Source organism: Nipponia nippon, unplaced genomic scaffold (genome assembly GCF_047370975.1).
Source record: "Nipponia nippon isolate SJK-2023a ecotype South Korea unplaced genomic scaffold, ASM4737097v1 scaffold_3, whole genome shotgun sequence".
In the NCBI taxonomy this organism is placed as follows: domain Eukaryota; kingdom Metazoa; phylum Chordata; class Aves; order Pelecaniformes; family Threskiornithidae; genus Nipponia; species Nipponia nippon.
The window spans coordinates 87,690,969-87,714,679 of NW_028262347.1; the positions used below are offsets into that span (position 1 = coordinate 87,690,969).

At 38.1% G+C, this 23,711-nt stretch overlaps 1 protein-coding gene across 4 annotated transcripts in view; it reads right to left on the reverse strand.

The window, feature by feature from the left end:
• The window catches only part of PCDH15 (protocadherin related 15), an 853,821-nt gene that overhangs the window by 712,089 nt on the left and 118,021 nt on the right, over positions 1-23,711 (reverse strand). For all 4 annotated transcript variants that reach the window (XM_087765707.1, XM_087765706.1, XM_087765705.1 and 1 more), the window contains exon 2: positions 10,757-11,007. The gene's annotated coding sequence lies outside the window, so the exon portion shown is untranslated. The remainder of the gene's footprint in view (positions 1-10,756; positions 11,008-23,711) is intronic.

The window sequence follows — 23,711 nt, forward strand, 5'->3', positions numbered from 1 at the left end:
TGTGAATGAGAGTATTGCTACACTGAAACAGAACCATGTACAGAAGTGTTGTTATTCAGAATTTTTTAATAGGTACTTTGTTTTCAGAAAGTAGTAACACAATGTCTGATACAAGTACTTCTGAATAAAACATCATTTTTAGTATTCCAACTTGATACCAACTCACCTAAGCGCAACATTCAGACTCCACTTTGATGTACATTTCTTAGGGATTTAATACCATCTCGCGTTAAGTACTTCCTGCAGGAAACGTACCTATTCTTGGCAATATGCCGAGACAGCGGTAAGGACAGCAACAGGATTTACACCGATACTGCACATAATGGCTATTTCTTATGTTGACATTATGCTCACATTGAAATACATGGGGAAAAAAAAAAATCTTCCTGCTTAAGGAACTTCCTCTAAGCTGCCATTTAACCATCTTTCTGATACACCAAGACAGGTCTGAGGTATAAAAAAATAAAACACTGTCTTATTTATAAAATTATGTTGAATATAATTTTTTTTTTTTATTTCCTCAAGGAAACAGAACTGGCGATACGGGTGTGGTTTGGGTGTGAAAATGCTAAACTGGTCCAAGAATATGTCATGGGACAGATGTTTCATCCAGAATTGCCCTGAAACATTTACCAGGAGACTTTCTACCAGTCAGACCTGGAAGGGAAAACTTGCACTTTAACTAAACAAAGTCTGAAATTTCTCCGTTTCTTTCTAAATATAACAGCTAGTTCAAAAGTCACAATTTTCTGAAGAACAGATATTAGACCCACAAGCATCAGAGAAGTTGACGTTTGAGAAAAAGCACAAACCTTTCTAACGTACCTCTACTATGTCTGCCTCTGCAGCACAGCTGGCACCCGTCCCTCCCAGGGACGTGGCACCCTGGTTCACAGCCATTCTTACGGCCAGCCCACACCGCTCAACAGCTCTCCTGCCCTGCAGCCAGAATTCAGCTGCCAACATGCACCATGCACTCAGAAGCTTGAAGGGAAATGCAGTCTTTGATATAAGGCCCGAGAAAACAAACCAGATTCACAGCTCCGGCAACAGTGGAGAATTCAATATTTGTGGAATGAGTTGAAAAATAACCTAATTCAGAGCAAATCAAATCCATTTGCTGCAAAGTACCTCCTTCTCCATTTTCCACTGGAAAACTCTGTATTCTATATTAAGGAAGTTTCTATAAGCAAAGGGCTAGAAAGACAAGATTCATCAACCTATCTACAAAAAAAACCAACCAACCAACCAAACAAACAAACAAAAAAACAAACCCACAAAACAACACAGAAGGCAACACTGTATCAAACACCTGCCATAAGGAATACAATTTCTCCAGAAACTTTGCCATGCAACCTAGCTCTGAGTTTATGGGGAGTAGTTGTAGCTGGAGATTCCCCTATCAAGATGTCTGGCCCTCAAAGAGCAGCATGCTCAGTCCACAGCCATAGAGCCAGGCAGAGCGTGCAGAAGCTTCCAACCATACCAAAACACGATTTGAGAACACCCGATACTAACACCAATGAAGGATTTACTGTTTCACCAATCTACAAGGTTCTTATGTCATGTCTGAAAGATTATACAGTATAAAGTATAAAGCTATCAAAAAGATTAATTCATCCAGCAGTAAAGAGGGTTAACCTTTAAGGGATAAGCAATCCTGGGGTTTTTTTGCTATGTCAAACGACAGAGCATAATCCTGATTCTACAAGCATAAATGAGATGAATGACATTTTCTAAATGAGAGCGACTTCCCTGTTGTTCAAGAGAATCCATCTACCTATGTAAGCTTCAGATTACCTTCAGGTATACGTCAAACTGCAAACACCAGCCTGACATTTGGGATAAACACCAGAAAGACAGCAAGCACTCCTGCTCAGACATATGGCTATAGTGAATACTCATGGAGACAGACTCCACACCAGTCAAAACCCTTCCTATAAACTGCAGCCAAATAGGCAGAAAAGACAATTTTCTTGCGTCTTCATCCACAGACCTTGAATCCTCCCGTTAGCTCATCCTATTTAAGCTTTCACTCACGCAGAAAAATTCTACATGCACATCCGTCCCAATAGTGCTCTCATTTCTTTTGGGGAACTTAAGTAATAAAAATGCATTTGCTGCCGAGATTGGTAATGGTCATTAGGGAATCTTAGCCCTGCTGCCACTCAGACAGACCCTATGGCAACACTTAGCACGATGTCAAAAGTTAAAAAGGCCATAATGGACCAGTCTGGAGGGCTAGGCCAGTTCTTTGCCTCTGATCATGCCAAAAGAACAAGCCAAGGGAGCAGAGTAAGAAAAGTGAAAACATACACATCCTTGAATCTTTCTCCATGTCCAACCATTTCCAGAGTAGGCAGTTATCAAGCCATATTCAGTTCAGTTGCTCTGTAACTTGCAATGGATTGCTCCTCTAAAACACAACTGCTCTTCCCTCTAGCCTACACAAGCTTCCAGCACCCACAATATCTCCTGGAAGTGTGTCCCACAGCTCAAACACCAGTGAGGTGAAAAACCACCTCTCCTGTTTGCACTGAGCCCTGGCTGCTGCGAGCTTCATCTGAGGTCACGTAGTTCTCACACTCAAAGCAGTAGCGAACAACTGATTCCTATCTACCCTCTTTACAACACCTTTTTAATTTATTGATTAATAAATACTGACTGGACATTTTAATGGAATTATCTCTTGCGAGTTCAAACTCTTGCTCCCAAATGGTAACGATCAGCTCAGAGATGAAGTTAGAATTATTATTCCCCACATGCATCTTTTGCCAATTACCATTAAAATGCCAAATGAAATTCAGTGTAAGCAATCACTCTCGCAGGGTCTTCTGCAGATCTTCCTTGTCAGCTCTCATCTATTAGTACCCCCTAAACAACTTACTAGCACCACTAAATTTTCTCATCTTCCCAGTAAGCCTATTTTCCAGGTCATTCATGAATATAATGAACATCAGCGATCCTGATGGTCCTCCAGTAGTGAACTCCTTCCTTCATGAGGACTGATCTTAGACTTGTAATCTCTGTTTCCTACTTTCTAATCAATTATTCATCCACATAAGGATTTCTCTGCTGAAGTCCCAGCTGCCTAACTTCTTTAAAGCACACTGCTGAGGAATTTGGCCAAAAGCCCTTGATACAGAATCTTTCTCAAAAATCCCCATTGTTTGTTGCCCAATAAGCCATTTTAAACAAAGGGATCCACACAAAGTTAGCGGCTTGAATCGGGACAAATACATTAGATATGCATGTCATTATGGCATCTAGAAAAGCTGTACCATTATGCTCTACAACAGCAAAAAAATTAGTGCCTTTAAGTCTCTGGCAGTCTCCTGTGGAAAGATTTTTGTAAAAACAAAAAAAAGTCCTCTTTCTATCTTAAATCAGAGAGGAAGAGGTGGTTATCGTTTTCTCAAGAAGTTTGCTAGCAGATATCCTCACAGAATGCTTCGATTACATCTAAGAGACACCACATACAGCTGAAAGCTTACAGGTATAATTAATTTCACAGATTAAAAAATTTGACACTCCATAGGCTAAGGGCAGGTTGTTGTCAAGTGATATTTTTTTTTTTAAATTATTTATTAATAGTGAAAACCTACTGATTGAATTAGAAAACAATGCCACAAAGGACAACCCGTGGTGTCAAAGACAGACATTAACCTACATCTAGCAGCCTTTCAAGGTCTATAAGGTACCAAGAAGAAACCTTATCCCCAAGTGGTTTGGGCAACTTCAGAGAGACTTGTACATGCTCATAACGTACAGACATCCAGCATATGTTTTCAGGCAAAATAACTAAATAAATAAATCAAATGCCATTAGGTTGCCTTCTCCTTCAACAAAGAAACCATCAGACAATCAAACAACAATAAGCATCAGGATTATTCTATTCATATTTTTATATGTTATCTTTCTGATTACAGTATACCACAGTATCTGCAGGGAAGAAATGCACACAATACCCCTTTAGAGATCTTACGCTATAATAAATTCCTTGCAGTGATCTGAAAACTACTATGGCCTGAATGCCAGGCTTGAAGGAAGGCTTAAAATTTCAATGATTTTCAACCTGAGAGATGCGTATTTCTAGAATTAGTTGAACCATACATAAACAATCAAAATCTCTAGATATTTCTACTCTATGCAAATATGCAGCACAAATGAAAACAAATATACATATAGGTGTACATATGTGTATGTAAACAGAAAGAGTATGTGCATGTGATTGCACCAACACAACATGGCAGCTAATTAACATCAAATCTCAGATTATCTTCAAGGTAGAAAAATATACTTGGACTAAGCAGTTTATTGCATAGTGGTAATAACCACCTACGTAGTGTTGGCTTATGTCACTGCCTGTTCCATCACAAACTGACTTCTTAATTACCTAAACCCTTGAGATGGCTTCAGGTCTGAATTTCAGCTTTTATGTCCTGCATAATAAACAGTGGCATTCAAAGGAAAAAATGGGAAATTTCTTCATGATAGGCCAGGTCACAGTGAGCATAATTACCTTCAGTTAATACACAGCCAGTATCTTTCCACAATAGTTTTCTTATGCTAAATACAACAACTCTTCCATTGGCAAAAGTGGGTAAATAATATTCCCTCCTAAAGCAAGAGTATTATTACAAGGTAACAGAAGCAACAATTGTTCTTGCTAATTTAGATATCATACAGGAGACTGTAAAACTTCAGAGCTATTGGTATCTGATCTCTTTCATGCAGTATGACATGCTAAATCCATGATTTAAACACCACAGTTGCTTAAATAAAAGCAGGATTTTGAATATTCCCTCCTGCTACTGATTATTTTACATATGCAAAGCAGCATATTGTCAAACCAACTCATCCACACGTGCGTATTTTTTTCAACTCAGAAAGACCTACTTTTCTCTCCTGTAAAACTCAAGAACAACCTGTGGACTTAAACTAAAAATGGAAAGACTGAGTTAAGAGTCAGTCAAAATCTGACCATTTCAGACTGGTAACAGTTGATAATTTTCAGCTGTCTGGAAAAAACAATCCTTGAGATATCTGAAAGATGAAATCTCTATCAGTTTTTGTAATGCCACTTTATCTGGTTATACCTGATTCTTTTTCTGCCTGATACAGCAAGTTTCCTTAAAGAAAAAACAGCTTATTCTGCATAGGCAAAAGAAAAATGACCAAAAAAATATTCCCATCCCCTACAGCGAGTTCACTAAATGTTCTCTTTCTAAATGAAGAACGCTAGAAACAACGTACAGCTGACAGCATTTTGCTGATCCTATGACTTTGGGTTGGGTGGTACTGGTCACCTGCTCCTTCATCACCTCTTTTTTTTTTTTTTTTTCTGAAGCATGTTTTTATTACATTCTTACATTGTCCAAGAGAGCCATAAATGGAGTCCACTAAATAAATTTGCTCAAGAAATTTATATGAGATTTGAAAGTTCAATGCAACTGCCAAAAGATTTTGGAGTGCTGGGAGAATTAATCTTACTACTCATTACATTTATTGATTCAAATCAAGCTGCCGGACGTCAGCATAGGTGCCATTACCAAGAAATAAGAAGTTTCCAGGAAATCTGTATGTACATCTAAAGTGATTGCCAGCTTGGGGCAGGGGGAGGAAAGACAGACAGACAGACAGACAAAGACAGACAGACAGAGGTGCACAATCTATATGCCAGTAAATACAGTACTAATAGATTATCATCCACTACTTAGGATGTTTTCTCCAATACAGGTTTTTATAACCAACTGAAGATGAAACAGCATTCCTCAAGCCTGTAACAGGGCCAATATTCAGAACAGATTTTTCCCTTTAAATACTTTTTGAATGAAATCAGGGATGAAAGAAGTAATAAGGTGCTTCCATATCCAAAGGCTGGATTTTTTTTTTATTATTCTTTTCTTTTTTTAATTAGAAGTTGAAATTAGTTGAAGGCATAAGTTGAACAGCCATCTCCAGCTATGAGATCATTCTATGCTAAGTAGGAAGAGTCTAATTTTGCTGATACTTCTGCCCTCCGGTATAAGTGATGACTTTTATTTTGAGAATGAAAGAAAACAGTGACTGCGAGTTTTGGAATGAATTTACTACATTTGGTAAAGTAGACCTGAGATTAAAAAAACATCTGGGAAAGAATGAAATATAATGCAAGTAATTTTATGCACAATAACCATAAAAGTATCCACTTTACAATGAGGACTATTCCACAGCTGAACCAGAATCCAGTTCAACTGCGGAGAGAGGTACTCCCTGGGACACAAATCTTACGGAAGTGTTACATGAGGACAAAACCAGAACTCTGAGCATGCAGGTGGGGTCTGTTCCACACTAAACACGTTGCTACGTATACATGAAGTAACAGGAAATTTTTGCCCCCGTAGTTTTCAATTGTAGTCAGGAAGAGAGTGAGAGAAGATGAGGGAGAGCAAGTGAGAGCCCTCTCGCAGTACCCATGAACACAATAGTGGTATAAAAATCAATCAAACAGCAACCATGGGTCATCAAATACGCTGCATTAAATAAGAGTTTCTTTATTTCTGCCATCACTACAATTGCAACTTATATTAGCTAATTCACACTAGAAACGATAGGACAGTAATGCACTAGAGTGGGCACAAAGGTTTTCCACCAACCAAATGGGAGGTTAATGCACCCACAAAAAATTATAATTTGAAACTGTTGTTGAACAGCAATATAAATGTGAACTTAAGGAACAGGGATTCCATGTGACAGACAAAATTATTTTGTTTCATATAACTCCTACTACAAGTGACTGAAGTGCTAACCACAGGTAACAGTAATGCAAGACAACAGTCCACCCAGCATTCGAAAAGAGTATGGTTGAGCATGGCACAAGAAAACCGTTCTATTTACGTGACTGAAAAACAGCATCAACAGCAGATCTATAAGAAGTGTATTTATTATAATAATGCTTCATTTTAGGGACGAATGTAATTGCTCTTCACCTTTTTTTTGTTTGGTATAAACTGTGTAAGGATACACCACAAAACACTTGGGAAAATAATTACTCTAGGAGTTTGCTACAACGCCCAGTTTCTGAAGTATCATTTTTACTTGCATGGGTGTGCTAATAAGAGCAGTACCAACAATAAGTCTACCCGAAAGATGTTTTGGAACACCTGTGGTGTAACCTAGAAGCTCTGGCACTAAAAACATCGTCACAAAAAAGCCTAAAAACTCAACAAAGTTCACAGAGTCACCATTCATTCTGCAAGGAATGCCCAGGAGAAAAAATTTCAGACAGACTTCATACAGATATAGACATGCCATGACATCTTAAATCCTCTTATTTAGGAAGCATCTTACATTGAGGAAAAGTTAAATATAGGTATTAATCATAACCAAAAAAGAAACATAAGGAAAATAGTTAAAGACCTTCACTCAAAATTCATCTTAGATTTGGCTTCTTGAGGTTTGTTGTTAAACCGTCTTCCAGTTATATTCCTCCAATCTTCAGAAATATATATAATATCTACAAACCTCTTTGCCTTTCCCTAACGAACATAATCCAACAACAGATAACCTTTACCTTTTCACCCCCCAAAGCAGCAGCATTAACACTTGTGAACTGGCTCTTGAAGACGGACCTGAGCAAGTCCTGAGCACCCTCAGCATTCTGCAACACACACAGGTGGACTTCACTGCATCTTGCTTGCAGTGCTGCAGCCTGATCAGAAAATAACGACCCAAGAGGCTGTACCCAACACAGCACAACCCCCAGCAGTGCACCTGCAGGCCAAATCACTTCAATGCTGCAGAGAGCTCTTCTACCACTTCACATTTTCATAGAAATGAAAGGCAGCAAGTGTCCTAGACTCCAGACGTGTGTCTCTCAAAAACTCCAGAAATTAAATATAAAAGCAGATTCAACACATACATAGGGTTTGGGGTTTATTACTCTCTTCTTAAGCAATGGATGAAAACAGGGTAATCTTTAAATACAGAAGTATTCAGCTCGAAGCAGACCGAAAATACAACTAGCTGAAATGACTGAAAATTCACAGAAATTCTCTTGCAAAACCGGTTAGGAAGTTGGGGTGACAAACCAGGGGGGGTTTGTTGGTTGTTGTGTTTTGTGTTGTTTTTAAGCTGGATCAAGGAGGAGAAGGTAACCTCAAATGCTAACAGCAAGAGACTCAAAAACACGTTTTTTATTTAAAAAAAAAAAAATCATACAAAACAAAGAGGGGATTGCCACCCTTAGGCCATCCACATAGTAATGACAAAGGAACTGATAAAAATCTGTAATTTATGCAGAAAGATACAGCTGGTAAGACAGTATTTCTGGAATCTTCTCTCTCTGCTCTCAGATGGCAGCTATGGACCAAGATCTTCTCTCTCAACAAAATGGTCGAAGTCATGCTGCTTACAAATGCAAATTCTGGAAAGTTGAGTCCCAGCTCCCAAAGCACATTTGTGAAGACCGGAGCATTTCCCTTGACACCCTGGTTTTGATTGTCTGAATAGATGTGCTATTTATTATCTACAAATAGAGACAGAAGAGCACTATCCATTCAGTAACGAAGTGAGCAACTGGTGAGAAAAATACTTCTCATAAAAGTTAGATTTCTTTTTTAACTTATTTTAAACTTAAGAGTAGTGTCCAATCCAATCCTGTGGAACAATTGGGAAATTTGATTCTACTTTAAGAAGCAAACATGTAGAACAAAAGCTCATGAGAATGGCCTTCTCTTTGTAAAAGAATACAGAACAATTTCTTGAATTGGTTGGGATGATTCATATTTTAGGTTAGGTTGATACTTACTGCTTAACAGAATAAGTATTTTTAAGCTTTCCTATTTCTGAATGTTCCGCTTTAAATTTAAACTTATAAGAGAAAAAAACAATTTAATGCTAAATAGGAAAACCTCAATAACTTGTCAGAATTCTTTAAGGTTTGTAATTTTGCCCAACAAATATAGCCTTGATATAGTTTTAATCCTAGCTAGTCTTTACAAAATTAAATGTAACATATTAATGATCAGCCTGTTGAGTTTGAATTTTCTGTTTCCTGTGTCATCACTTGACTTTGCAAATGAATGTTAAGACATGCTGCTAAAACAGTGACCAAAGAGTAGCCTAAAACTTTTAACTAGGTCGATTCTAACCCTGTTCCCTAAATAAAGAAATTTACTGCCTACATAGTACCTAGCACATTAACCTAGCAGGCAACAGAATCAACTTGTTAAATTTCATATACAAGCTCTCATTAGTTCTCAATGCTGAGAAGGTGTTGCTGCTCTACTCCTGCCACAAATCAGAGTTTACTACTTACACATTGTTTGACTACCCTTTGTAACTAAAAGCACAAGTACAATCATAAAAATATCCATGGTATTTTTTTGTCTATAAGCTAGACCTAACACGTTCATGAGACAAACCTTGGCAGAAGGAATACCAACTAAGAGAGAGTGTGTTGAAAGATTACTTATCATTTAAAAAAAAAAAACAAAAAAAACCACCACTTTGTGTTGTCATTTGGTCATTTGTATATACTCAGATAATCCACAGAGAATCAATAGCATGAAAGTTAATTAATCACGTTGACTGACAAGGGAAATAGATATGAATACAGTAATCTTATGCACTGGAATTAATTACATCCAGTTTTAGATGATACCACAAATAAAGCGCAGGTTGTACTACTGAGATTATCAAGAACACAAACCGTGAATCTTTTATAACGTTTAATAATACGCATTCCCCAGAGCAGCATTAGCAGCCTTTCAGGCAACCACCCAGTGAGCAAATACTTAAACATCACACTTAGAAAATTACTTAACATGCAACACCTACCTTTTGTCAGTGGTTCCAGAAAAAGGTTATTTTACCAGTGAAATGCAAAATTAGGTCAACATTTCAGAATGGTGCCATTCCTAACACCTTATTTCTACCTGGCATGCTTCTCTGCCCTTTTCCCTCTCCCCTTCAACACACTGCCTCCCACCACCAGATACTTCCCATTTACAACGTAACAAGAGGAACACTGTTTCTAACGTACGCAAGACAATTCACACTGTCTTCCTAATGGTTTCTCTATCTGAGTATATCCTTACCAGGTCCTTCCTCCTCACCTCTAATTGCCAGCTGTAATTTTATACACCACAATTTAAACCATATAAACAATGCTTTCTATCAGCTTCAAACAGATAAAAAAAGGCTAGAAGGGAATGCTGCCTTCATCTGTTTGGACATCCCCTGCAAACCATAATTAAGAATGTCTTAGCTAGCCCCATGGTGGTATTTGTTGAATTCCACACAATTTCAATTTTAAAAACACCAAGTAATAGGATAATTGATCTCATCTTCAAGCTATTTTTCCAATACTTCATACTTACTCTCTGTTTCTATTCTGTATTTGCCTGATTTCAGCCTCCTACCAAGGATCTTGTTATGTTCCTTTCTGTCATTCCAGTCTGCCTCCAGTGTTGAAGCATTTTATTCAGTCTCTGCACCTCTCCACTTCTCTTCACTAAGCTGTCAGGCAAGAGCACCTCCTTGGAAATTTTTGTTTGATCACCAGAACTGCCCTAAAACCAAATTCTAAGTAAAATGACCAAACTAAAGCAAATTAACATGCGTGCTTTGTCAGATAACTTTCATAAAGACATTATGGTAACTGTCATAAAGACAGTATTAAAGACAAATCACTAATTTTAAAAAAAAAGTGTCTTTCCTGAATCTAACAGATAACCCAAAAATTAAATAAAAAGCCCACAGGAAATCTCACCTTTCAGTCCTGGACGGATATGGCTTCCAATAAAAACTCCAGCTGAATGTACTATATCCCTTCTGCTTCCCTGAGCAATCTTCTTCCACGACTTCTTTGCTTGTGGCTTGCTAGCTGGGCCTTACTCTATGTAAGTCCAGGAGAACCCGATGCATTATCCACAGAGCAGCTCACTTCTTTTACTCCCTCTCCACAGTATTCAGCGTGTTACTTGTAAGCGCTGAAGCCAGTAAGAAGCCCGTGCATCAGCTCTGTGAAAGAGAAAGTCAGAATAAGCCAGGCCACATGGACAAAGTACAGGGTGGTCAGCTTCACAGATCCCCATCATGCTGCCAGAGTGAGAATAAAAGATCAAAAGCTGGAATGATCAAGCAGAGCAGTCCGAAGAAGTAAGACAATCCATGAATGCACTTCATTACTGAAAATCTGTTTCAAAAGCATGGAAACATTCAGAAAAGGGAAGAAAATTCACAAGAAAAAGCAAGATCTAGTATCTGATAAGCAATTGTACAGGGTAAGCTGGATACTGAGCAGATGCTCAGCAAGAACTTGTTAGCCTGAATGATTCCAAGGGAAGCGCCTTGTGAAACGATCGTTACTCTAAAGATCAAATAAAGGACTTTTCCCCCCATTCTCCTCCAACCAAATCTCTTCTCTTTCTAGATTTTTTAGACTGGCAGTCAGCTGTTATGAAAATCCTTGCAATTCTTCCAGGAAAAGAGTTCTGCTCAGTGCATTGTTTTTCAGATGGGGAGGGAACAAACCCCCCCCCCCAAAACTCAACCACCAAAACTGTTACTCTTTTTCATTAATTACAGCTTAAAACCCTGTGTTTCTTCAGTAGACCCCACTGATATTGAACAGATGTCCAACAGCATAGATCAGAATACAGAAACCACAACGGGCACATTTCTTTTATATTCTCATCATAACAAAAGTGCACTTTAGATAAAGATAATTTTGTGGAGACATTTCATAAATACTAAAGAAAACAGAAAGTGCAAGACTTGTTCTGTTTAAATGTTATTCTTTTTTTAATGAAACCAGTAATAAACATATGAAAATTATGAGTTAAAAATTCTTAGAAATATCTGAAAAATATGTATCTTGAGATAGTAATAGTTTCACCCAGGAAAAACTAAACGAAACATACTTTAATACATTTTTAACATGCAGTTAATGCAGAGCTGATGATTTCTACTGAGCCACAGTGCTTTACCCACATACCACAGGCAAATGGCACAGTGGTGCACATCTGCAGCCTTAGCAGCCATAAACAGGCAAGTTTTAGCTGCACTTCAAAACCACCAGAAGTGATTACAGCAAAGTCGAGGATGAATTAACACATACCCAGCCTGTCAAGTGCGACTAATCACATCTACACATTATCTGGTCTGCAAGCAAAGAACACGTACCAAGCATGCTGAACCAATAGTTATCAAAACTTGCCATTTCTTTTACAAAACACCATCACCTGAGCACTATTTCTTTCCGTATCAGGACACTACCACCTGAGGCACAGCTCAGACAGTAAGCAGCAGCCTCTTTCCAGGACACTACAATAATGGGGTTTGCAAGCCTGGGGAGCTGCAGTGGGCATAGAAGCCTCAAGCTGAGCAGCAGAGAGCTGCTGTACAAACAAATGCAGAAGTAAAGGACGAACTGGACCAATGAGGTTTTCTTTCAATTGCTTTTTCTTAATTAAAAAACAAACAAACAAACCAACCAACCAACCCACTAAACAAAAAAAAAACTGATTTGCAACATTTTTCATAGATAAATAATAAAAAGCCCCGGTCTAAATGGGCTGAGAAAGAGGACTGTGCGATGCTATGGCTTAAAACCTTAGGAACACAACCTATAATGAGTTTTGCTGGTAGGGAAGAAGGGTAGAACAGTAGAGCTCCTTTAACCATGCAGGAAATCACGCCTGAAACAAGTATTCAGCTTCCAAATTACTTTAGATCCACAAATATGCTAAGACTGCTATAAACCTGCAGTAGGTACTCAGGAATTAGGTCTTTAATTCTTTGTCACAGGGATGAGTTAAGATGCTTGTTTAAGGAGATGGTGTTGAAGAAGAATAATCCCCATTTGTTTGATACAAAGAAAATTGGAGCCACTTGAATAACACAATATGTCCCTCAACCACTGCTTATATGTTTAAAATTCTAATAATCATGAAGTTCAACAACAGTTCACAAGAAAACCAATCCTATTTCCTAAATATATTGAGCAGTATGTAATACAACTTTTCTAAAGCTGAAATAAAATTACACACAAAAAGATACAGTAAAAGAACATTCAAGCAGTGAAGTCTCACACTCAAGGTGTTGCAAACGTCAGATTTATAGTTACCGCTGCAATCTTAATTCAGCTCTGATGTACATATTTATCATGAAGCCGTCTGGAATCACGTTCCTTTGCTCCAGAAGGCTCCTGCCTTAGGCTCAATACCAAAGTGAGAAGAATAAAAGTAATGGTACATCCAGAACTTCTGAGTGTTTGAATTCCTAACTCAAAAAAATTCTTTGATGATAGCCTTTGTACAAAACACGCACGTACATACACAGGCATGTATCACCTCTGTGTCAAATGTTTTACAGTTCAAAGAGAAAGATTCTCTCCCCAAAAAAGGCTGACTCTCCAAGACTCACTTTCCATCAAAAATATTCACCAATATTCTCCTCTGGTTATCAGTGCAATGAAAAAGAAACACCACCACAAATTGCACAGAACCTTTTCTCCAGACAAGCGACATTTAGCCCACTGTTCCTTCCCATCTCTGGCAATCTTCCACTGCTCAAGTGTGCTAACATTAATAAAAGATTTTAAGGCAAGTAAGAACTCTTAGAAATATGTCAAGGACTGGGGGAGAAAAGCAGTATTAGAGAGGAAAATCCATTGAAAAAAATGAAAAACAAGATGAAGTCAATTATGATTCTCAAATTGCAGGACTACCAAAGTGCCTTATTAAATTGGCCTGTAAGAAGAAAAACAAACAAAAGGGAAAGAATTAGGAGAAACATAGACCTTCCCAGTATTTTTCCTGACACAAAGTATCTGAAAGTCTCCTTTAATTCACCAAACATCTGAAAAATTCAGAAATTTAATTACTTTTTCCAGGACCACTGGATTCTGGGCATTTTCTCTATTTAAATCCACATGCGGACATACTTCTCTTCTGTTTTCCAGAGAAGTATATGTGCATGAGGGAGGAAAGAGAGGCTGCAACACTAAGGCATTTGTTCAGAAAAATATCTTCTTGCCTGTTTTCATCCACCAGACTTCCCCTTCTGATCCATCTTCTCTTCTCTACCTGTAGGCAAAGGTTTTGGTTCAGCAAGAAAGTGGTCAAGAAAGGCCTTAAATACTCGCCCTAGCAGAAGAAATTTGGGGACTTTGGACAGGAGAGAAAAGAGTAAGAGCAGCCTGCAAAGTCCAAAGGTTCAAAAATTTTCAGAAGAGCAATCGCCAAGGGATCACATCAGCAAAGAGGAGAAAAACGCTAGAAGCTCAGCCTTTCACAATAAAAGGGGCAACATAATTGTAGTACAATCACAACTACAAAAGGGCTGGGAATCTGCTTCTCAGTTCACATAAAGGCAACAGCTATTTGACCGCACATCTGACAAGCGTTTACTACCTCATTTTAATCATTTTTACTAGCACTAACTCATTAGCTCATTTCTTTAACACAGTACCTGGCTCTCTAATACACAAATAGTCTACAAAAGACAGAAAACCTAAAAGCATCTGGATACCTTGTAATCCCAGCAAAACTTAAATTTAAGACTGAATCTATAACTGCCAGCACGACAGATTCCACCAATGCCCTGGGCAGAAGGGATGTGAGGATATCTAACTCCTGTCTCTTTGGAGGAAACACTGGTAATTTCTCAGTCTTACAGAAACTTTCAGATCCATCTGCTCAACTTCCCAGAGATCTCAGCAGAGTCTCATGTAATCAACTAAATCCAGAAGGCGTGATCTTAAGAAAAACACTAAATATTGCTATGTGACTAAGATGCAAACTACAATGTCAGATCCTTCCACATTTCCATCAAATACATGTCCAGGATATAAAGGCCTTCAGTTAATTAATAAGGACTGCTGAAATCATCTGAAGTATCAGAAAAATCAAAGGTGGGGTCATTCTTCCTAAGAGGGAGAACAAAAAAGTTAACAATATCACAGCACTCAAGGGGGGGGCAGAAATCATGCCTGTGCTTAACTTAAGCACTCTAAACTTTGCAGACTGGGGCTCCCAAAACATCAATTAAGTGATGCTAATGAACGGGAAATACATGGATTTAGGTATAGTTGGACCCCAGTAAATACAGTAAAGAATGTTTTATTACATACATTAATTTACATTCCACATTTTAATTAGAATCATTTTTAACTAGTGCTTACATTACAAAACTACTAAATTGCCTGAAACCAAACTAAAACTAAAATTTAAGGATGCAAATCGCCAAGGTTCAAAGAGCATGTTTCCTAACAACTGGCTAAAAAATACACAAAAAAAAAAAAATGCAGTCCAAACAGCAGAAGTTATCATTCTAATATGAAGCTAACTGTTTTAATGAGGATGTTTCCTATGGGAAGACGTACTATAATTTGAGCAATTTCTAAGTAAAAGGTTCATGAATATAAATTACAAAGAACAACCCTATACTGGTAGAGACAAATCATCTCATTAAAGCCTGGTGACACTTCTGGATTCAGTTATAACAAAACTACACACTTCAGTACTTCGGTAACCTTTAACTGATTTGTTTTCTCAGGCATTACCAACTGTAAAAAGGACTGAAAGTTTCATAATGCCAATGCGTGAACCTCATTTGGTGAGAAAACCAGGGTTGTTTTCAAATCAGGAAAACAAAGCTTTATGGAATGATTTACTGACAACAGAATAAACAATTGCTATCCTGCTCAGAAATATAAATGTTAATATGAAAAATAAACAAAGCCTGTAACTTTAAGATGAACCCATCCAGACGATTTCCTTATAGTCAGCCTCCCAAAGGTGCCTGAAAGATACTTGAGCACACGCAAAAAAGCTGAACTTCACGAGAACAACTAGGCTAATTAACTTTTCAAAAAAAGAAAGATCAAAGTAAACAGGGAAGGAGGAAGAAACGTAAATAAAGTATATGCACAACTCTTTGCCCAGTCACTGCATCCTCCCAGGTAGATCCTTGTTTCCATGCAACTTCATGACCTGTGGGCAGCAAACTTTGCCCACTCATCTCTAGTCCTCGGGAAGCTCTCACACCTCTCTCTGTTTGCAGGCAGCTGGCTTCACTAAGTGTAAAGGAGGAGAAGTGGGGCCCCTCCTGACACCAAGAAGTATGCCCTATTTCCAGTTGAGAATCAACCCAGTCCTAGGAAGTATCATTTAGGGTAGCATGATTTGGGAAAGGTATGAAAGGTGGAGACCGAACAGATTTACACCAAGAGCTCTGAATAGGTCTTCAGTTTGTGCTCGAACACAAAGGTCTGAAGCCTCTGCTCCTGAACAAACCTCATCCAAGGCTTGAAAGTGCAACCTGGCTCCCTCTGATGCAATACTAGCATTGGCAATGCAGGTTTGAAGATGGAACAAAGCATTATACATAGTCACACGATCAAAAGGAGAACCTGGGTGACAGTATCCAAACCCAAACAAAGAGTAGCAGCTACACAAAAAGAAACATTTTTCAAGGAGCAGAGTTTTCTGACTCAATTCTTATGTCTCCTATTTGTTCTCCTCTTCGGGTGTATGTTCTGGCAAGAAATCTTCCTCCCAGAATGCTGCCTGCATCTCATTACTGATACATCTGCTTCATGCCAAGTCTTTTTTCATCTTAATGTAAAATTCTTCATTAACAGAAAAATACGAAATGATCCATTTTTCTTCAGGGGTGAGCCAAATCTGCATACTTCTTAATTAACATTATTCATTTATACCAACTGCACATTCCAGTTTCTCCTCACCATAATACAGCCTTCTTCATCAGTACTGCACCACAAACATTTAACTCCCCAAAGAACTAAAAAAGGAATATACCTGTTTGATTAATGCTTGACTTACAGTACCAGTCAGTGCAACTATAGCAATGGTGAGTTGTGTTAAAAAAAAAAAAAAAAAAAGAATCCCAACAATAGCTGTATTTTCAGTCAATATAGCTAAAATAGTTAGCTAGGACTAGTATATTTTCAAACATTCTAGTTAATAATTGCCAAAATGGAGACTGTTGTTGAACTGAGGGTTGCAGAAAGGGAGCAGCTAATGCAGTAAACAGCAGCTAGCAGCAGCTGATGCGAGGCAGATCCATTATATTATTTTTTCCATTTTCACTCCAAGTCTAGAGCCAAGTTTTGTTAACTACAGCTATGATCTACTCCCTGAAGCAGAAGACTGTTCACAGGCCTGCTACACATAGGAATCATCTTCCTAACTTCCACACTTCTAAAAATAAACATTACTGGCAAAATTTTCATCAGGAAGATTCTGAAATTCCTCAAAGCACATCATATAGTATGAAACTATGTATGTGAGGTAAATGCTCAAATTCTGGCCCTGGCAGAGATTTGAAAGCCAGGCCTATACTGTAAGCTTTTGAAGGTATCTGTTGAAAATTACTGTTTTCTTAATTGCACAACCAAAAGACATCCTCAGACAAAACAGCAGTACTAAAAAAGCAAACTAGAAAGAAAAAGAAAACAACACAGTGCTATCGGCAAGACACGGACAAAGCTCTCTAACATCAGCCTGACCATTTGGCTTGAAATATGGGATGTACATAATAGGTAGGCTGTCACTTAATTCTACCTCTTACCGTCAATCTCTTCCAGTGCCACCAAGACATATATAAAAATATGCTGTATTGAAATACATAATCCATAGCAGTATTAAAAACATATTGTGTTTTTACATTGCCTTGTGGCAGGTGTTAAATCAGACCACAATCATCCCATGAACTGATGTATTTAATAAGCCTTAAGAAAGCTTTCTACAGCCCACTTTTTTCAGGATCTGTAGTCCTATTGCTGTTTCTTTGTATGTGATAGGAGACATTAGGAAAAAAGTTAAACACCCCAGGTCTGCTTAAAGTGATCACAGACGTGTCCTTCAGATAGAGCAGGTAATGCCACTATCATTTATTCCATAAACTTACCACAGTCTTCATGGTCTTTAAATGCTTAAGGACAGTGGTTTTGCCCTAGACTAGTACGGTACAGTTTAAAAATAACCAACTCCAGTCAGCCTATTAAGTTATTCAAGGCAGAGGCAAAAGATTTTCAGGTGTAACTGGCTTTCAACACATTCTACATCCGAGTATCTGCTCATATTTTAATCTAAGCCTATTGTACAATATTGGGTTTACGTTTAAAAATTTCAGACATTTCTTTGAAGAATACTGAAATGCCTTACAGGATAAGCTTTGATATACTGATGAGGTAAGCTGAGTCATATACCCATTCTACAGACAAGCTCAAATCAAGCGCTGTGAAGCGACATACACTTCAGAAGGGGTATAACCAGCTAGCTTCTCTTCCTGCCACTCAACAGAATTGCTTGCTGAGAGCCATACATTAGACGTCCCACAGATTTTCTGCTTCACAAATAGCAATAAATTACAGTGTTTCCAAAGAGCACACACAGAGACATGGGATGGCTTATATGCATAAATATATATATGATTGTTTTGTTATGCTACCTGACCATCTGAAAAACATCGAGACAAGTAAAAATTATGTTTTCAAGAACAGTACGAAGTGCACCACAAGTATATTTAGTATTTTCTCTGGTTTCCTTATTAAATGTATTGCCTGACAGAGTCCGTGTTCCACATATAACACAAAACACCAAAGTTATGTCAGCTAAAGTTTCTATGGAAATCTAAAAGTTGGACTCCACACTTTCTACTTGAATTTGAACTTTAACATTGTTAGTATGTTTTCTGCTTCTAATTTAGTTCAGAAAAGAGTTTAACCTGGAGCCATGATGAAAAAATACATCAATCGCATTTCAAAACAAAAGAAACCCCAAAATACTTAACCTTCTGTGAGCTCACATAAAGTTGTCTATAATACGTTTTGATATTGAAACTTTTCATCCAAGTTGCAATGAATCAAAATAAATATTGGAATTTCGCATAGGAAAACTCCCCCCCCCCCAAGAAATTTTGTGCAAAGTTTAGCAGTCAGCGCTAACAGGCAAGCAAAATATTAAAGATTAAGAAGTATCTTCCTATGCTTATTCCAAGGAACAACAGGTGCTACATAATCTCCCATTTCTCAGCTGAGTCAGTGACAGCTGGTTAACAGAGTAGAGGCACTGCAGATGCCAAGCAGGGAAAACTAAGGATGTTACGCCTCTTTACAAGGTTGTTCTCTTTAATCTGACAGTTCTTTGACTTCCACACTTTTTTTATTCAGAGCAACAACACAGGTGGGAGCTGTTTAAAGAACCAAACCTTTCTATTAGTCCAAGTACCTGGTTTATCATATACATTTTTTGACAATACTTGTGTTTAGTCAGATCACAAACACTTCAAAGTCAACTGGGTGCAAAGAAACGGATAGTTTACATGATATTTAACTTGAATTTTACTGATAAAACATTTCTGAAAGCAATAATCAAAATAAAGATCATTGAAATCACCCTTAATCATGAGTGGAAACCTTGAGTTTCTCGATATTTCTGATTGCACCAGCAATTAATATGTTCTATATTGAGTCTATTCACCAGCTCGGGAGAATCTAAAAATATACCAGTGCTAAGAATGATGATTTTTCCGTCTGCTGCACAGACAGCTTTTCTGCTCACTGTCGTCAGGGAATCCTCTGCCTGGTGCCTCCACATTTCAGATTCAAAGAAAGATTTCAAATAATTTTCTGGCATTTCTCCAGTATTAACTATGACTAAGTCAATTCAGCAGAGAAATGCCAGATTTCATATAGCTTCTGAGTGGGTGGGATTGACAGTACTTTGCTAATGCCCCTCCCTCTCCCTGTTTTTATTACAAATAATTTTTATACATATTTTCCTAACAAAATTTGATTTTGTCAACATATCCAGTAGGCTTACGATACAGCTATTGTTGCTGGAAATGTCAGTACTTCAAATGTGATTCTTGATGTAGCTCTCATAGGATACTGAGAAATAGCCAAGTAAATTTATTCTTTGTATCTAAATGTCAGTTTAGCTATAAAAAAAATTAAATATCATGAATAGAAGAAGTATGTGCACCGTATATCTAATGTGACGACTTGGATAAGAAACAAAATTAAATCTCTTTCATATGAGACTACTGTACCTAACAGTGAAAGATGTCAACAACCCCTCTGTAAGTGGAAATGTATATTACCAATAAAAATAATTTTACAAGACCCTGTAGCGTAATCATAAAACCTAAAAACATGATGAAATCAAGACACATTAGAGTTCAAAATACAATAAACCCAAAGCTATTATATCCCTAGCATACTGGATATTTTAAAGGAAGACAGAATCACTAAATAAAAATTTATCTTACACCAATAAGAACCATGTTCTTATGAGCCAGACAGTTTCCAGCAACTCTCCATCCGAGTCCCTCCACAAAAGTCAACAATGCCTCCATTTATGGTAACTGAAAAAATATTGGAGGAAAGAAAGGGTCTTTGCATGGATAAATAATTCGTTATAAAGACAGGAAACAGAAGGTAGGATTAAATGGTCAAAGTTTTCACAGAGGAGTCAGCCCACCAGGGGAGTCTTGCAGGCAGCCGAGCCCAGAGCTGTGCTGTTCAACGTATTCATAATTAATCTGGGAAAAGAGCAAATAGGAAGGTGACATTCTGTGGATGATACTAAGGTAGTTAAGACAATAAAGATGAGGACCACCTGCGAAGATCTACAGATGGACCTTCCATGTTTCAGTGAGTGAGCAATCAAAATGACAGCTACAATGAACAGGAATAAAGTGTAGAGTGATGTACCTGGGGGAAAAAAAATCCTGGCTTTACATACAAAATTATGGACTCTGGCTGAATATTAATGTGCAGGAATGATAATGTGGGGCTGCAACTATCAGTTCTATGACAAAATTGGCTAGACTCTTTGACAGGCAAATAAAAATTGAAATAATTAGAGAAAGACTAGAAAAGAACAGGGAAAAAAAAATAATGTGCTTCTGTATAAAACCCACAGTGCATACTTCTTGTAGGTAATTCTGATTCCCCCAGCTCAAAAAGGATATGATAGACTTACAAAGGGTTCAAAAGGAAGGGCAAGAAAGCTCAGCCCTTTCAGTCAGGAAACAGAGATGACTCAGAAGAGGGACAACAGAGTTCTAGCAAATCCAGAGGAAGATGGAAAGGGTGAAAGCCCAGCCTGGTGCTCACTGTCCCTCTCAGGATCAGAGCTAGAGGGGCATCAGACAACAGTTCAAAACAAATGAAAAGCAGCGAGTTTTCCTACGTGGCCTGTAATCAGGCTGGGGAACTTTGCTCCAAGTTACCAAGAGTTTACACGGGTCTAAGAGGAGACTCAAAAAGTTATATGGGACAAACACCCTATGACTGTACCTGTGGCTCCCCAGCTGCCTAAGCATGTGGACGCTGTGAGAATTCTCTGAGGAATTTTTATTACATGCTTGTTCTAAACTCATACTGCCACACAGGTACCTGCTTTTCAAGTGAAGAACCCTAAAAATGATGGAAAGGCACAAAAATCAAATAGCATCCAAGAGTAGCAGAGAAGAACCCTCCATCTTGAGCTTAAAACAGTTGTGAGGCAACTGCAGCATTCAATATGAAATGTGAGTATATAAACATTGTGAATGTAAAAAAAGAAGAAAAAAAAAAAGTAAAGATCACACTCAGCCTTGCATTTTTCCTTGGTCAGCCTCAACCACTGGAGAGACAATTAACCAGAGAAACGGTTTGTGACTCTACTGATCATTTCCACTGCCACCCAGGGCAGCAGGATCCACTCAGATGCTCTTGGGACACAGCAGGGCTCCAGACTGACGCTGTCCGACACCTGCAAGCCCAAGCCCTGCTCTTTAATCTCTGCCATTTGCTATACCTGGTTTCTGCTCCCAAACACCCCCCAACCTTGCTCCAGTATTCACTCAAATGCAGTGTAAACTCCTTTTGGACTGGCATATCCCCTCACCCTTTTTGTCAATCAAAATAATTCCCAGTTCACATCAGTAATCCCTGGGCCAGAATATCTTCACTCAAGTCAGCAACAACAGAATGGTACATACATGTAAATACACAAGCACATGAAAAAGAATACTGAGTTACCTGTGAAACAGAGACAGGTTATCGGGGGATGTAGCCTCTTCCCTTTCAGGATACCTGGATCTCAAAATCCAGCATCTAAATTTTAGGCTTGATCAAGACTAGAGGTCTAATTAATTTGCTGAAGGTTATACCAATAGCTTTGGCAGAGATCAGAATCAGACTCCAGTCTTGTGTCGTATTTTAATTGCAAAGTATCACCTCCACGACCAGATTTACTTTTCTTGGTTCTACCCTACTATAAATAATAAACCTTCCTCTATAATGCCTGAAAGCTCATTATGTGCTCCAGTCAAACCATTAATAATTATTAAGTCATCTGATTATGTTTGCCCTTTTGTGTATTTGAGCACCTCAGTGTCAGAGAAGGTATTAAAGCATTTACAAAATAGGTAAACAATTTATTTTCACATCTGAACAGAATTTACTCTGGTCATTTGCTCTTTCATATCGCATATTATTATATACGATCACTCAACTAAATTACATGATGTTGCCACTTTCCATACGAATGTCTGAATGGCCAATACTATCAAGTTGTAAGTACGATTTCTACTTGATAGCAAATATTCTTGTTTGGACATGAATAGCCTGTGCTCGTGTGAATATAGATACCCACAGAATGAAAACTTGTTCTCTGAATACTTGCTAAAACAAAAACAGCATCATAGATGCTTGCAAGGAGCCTGAGCATGACTGATAAGAAAGCAATATAAATCTCTAGTATACATTTGCCAACTCAATTCTAAAACATTCAGTTGATTCTAACTGTAGATTACTGATTTTCTCCAACCATCCACATTTTCATCTTCTGCTAAAAAATATCCATTTACACAGACCAGCAGAAAAGTGGTCCAGGACGCCCAAACTTTAATAAATCAGACATTGATTTAATCTCACATAAATGAATCTTCCTACAGTCCTTTTAAAATAAACAAGGAGGACACAGAGGCCTGCACATAATCACTAAATTACAAAGAACAGATGTGAAACATTACAAGGAAATGCTCATGCTGGCAAGGAGAGAACGCTATAAAACAGCACGCACTGTACCAAGCCAGATTGGCTTTTAAATGACTCATACTTACGAGATTACAAACAACAAGGAACAAAAATGAAATAGTTCATTTGACTGGGCCTAATACGCTTTAGTTACTTCAAATTAACTGCTAATTGTGCCGTTTCTTTCCTTTGTACTTTTCCTTTTGACATCTTGGTTGAAATGCCTTGATGGAGAGGAAATTACTACAAAACCCACACAATTCACATCTAGGCATTTACCTATTGTAAATTCATTATTAGCGCAAGTATTCCCTTCAGCCTACGCATTCATTTCTCTGAAAACATCTCTCAATTGCCTGTGCAACACGTTACTACACCAAGTATGTATATGATGAATCTTTTCCTCAGTTTTTCAAATCAGTTCTCTAAAGTTTTTATGCAATTCATCCCACGTGTTAGAAGGCCTATTTCTCACCCTTCACTGAGAGAGAGGGGAAAAAAGAACAGGAGTCGCTTCCTGCAGTGTTACCAGAGGAAGCTGTTCAATGCACCCCTGAATGACCAAGCCATCTCAAGTTACTCAGGACAACAGAGACGAAGAGCCACCATGCAGTGCAGGTCAACAAAAGCTAAAACGCAAACGGCAATTGAAAATTCAGTGTACTAT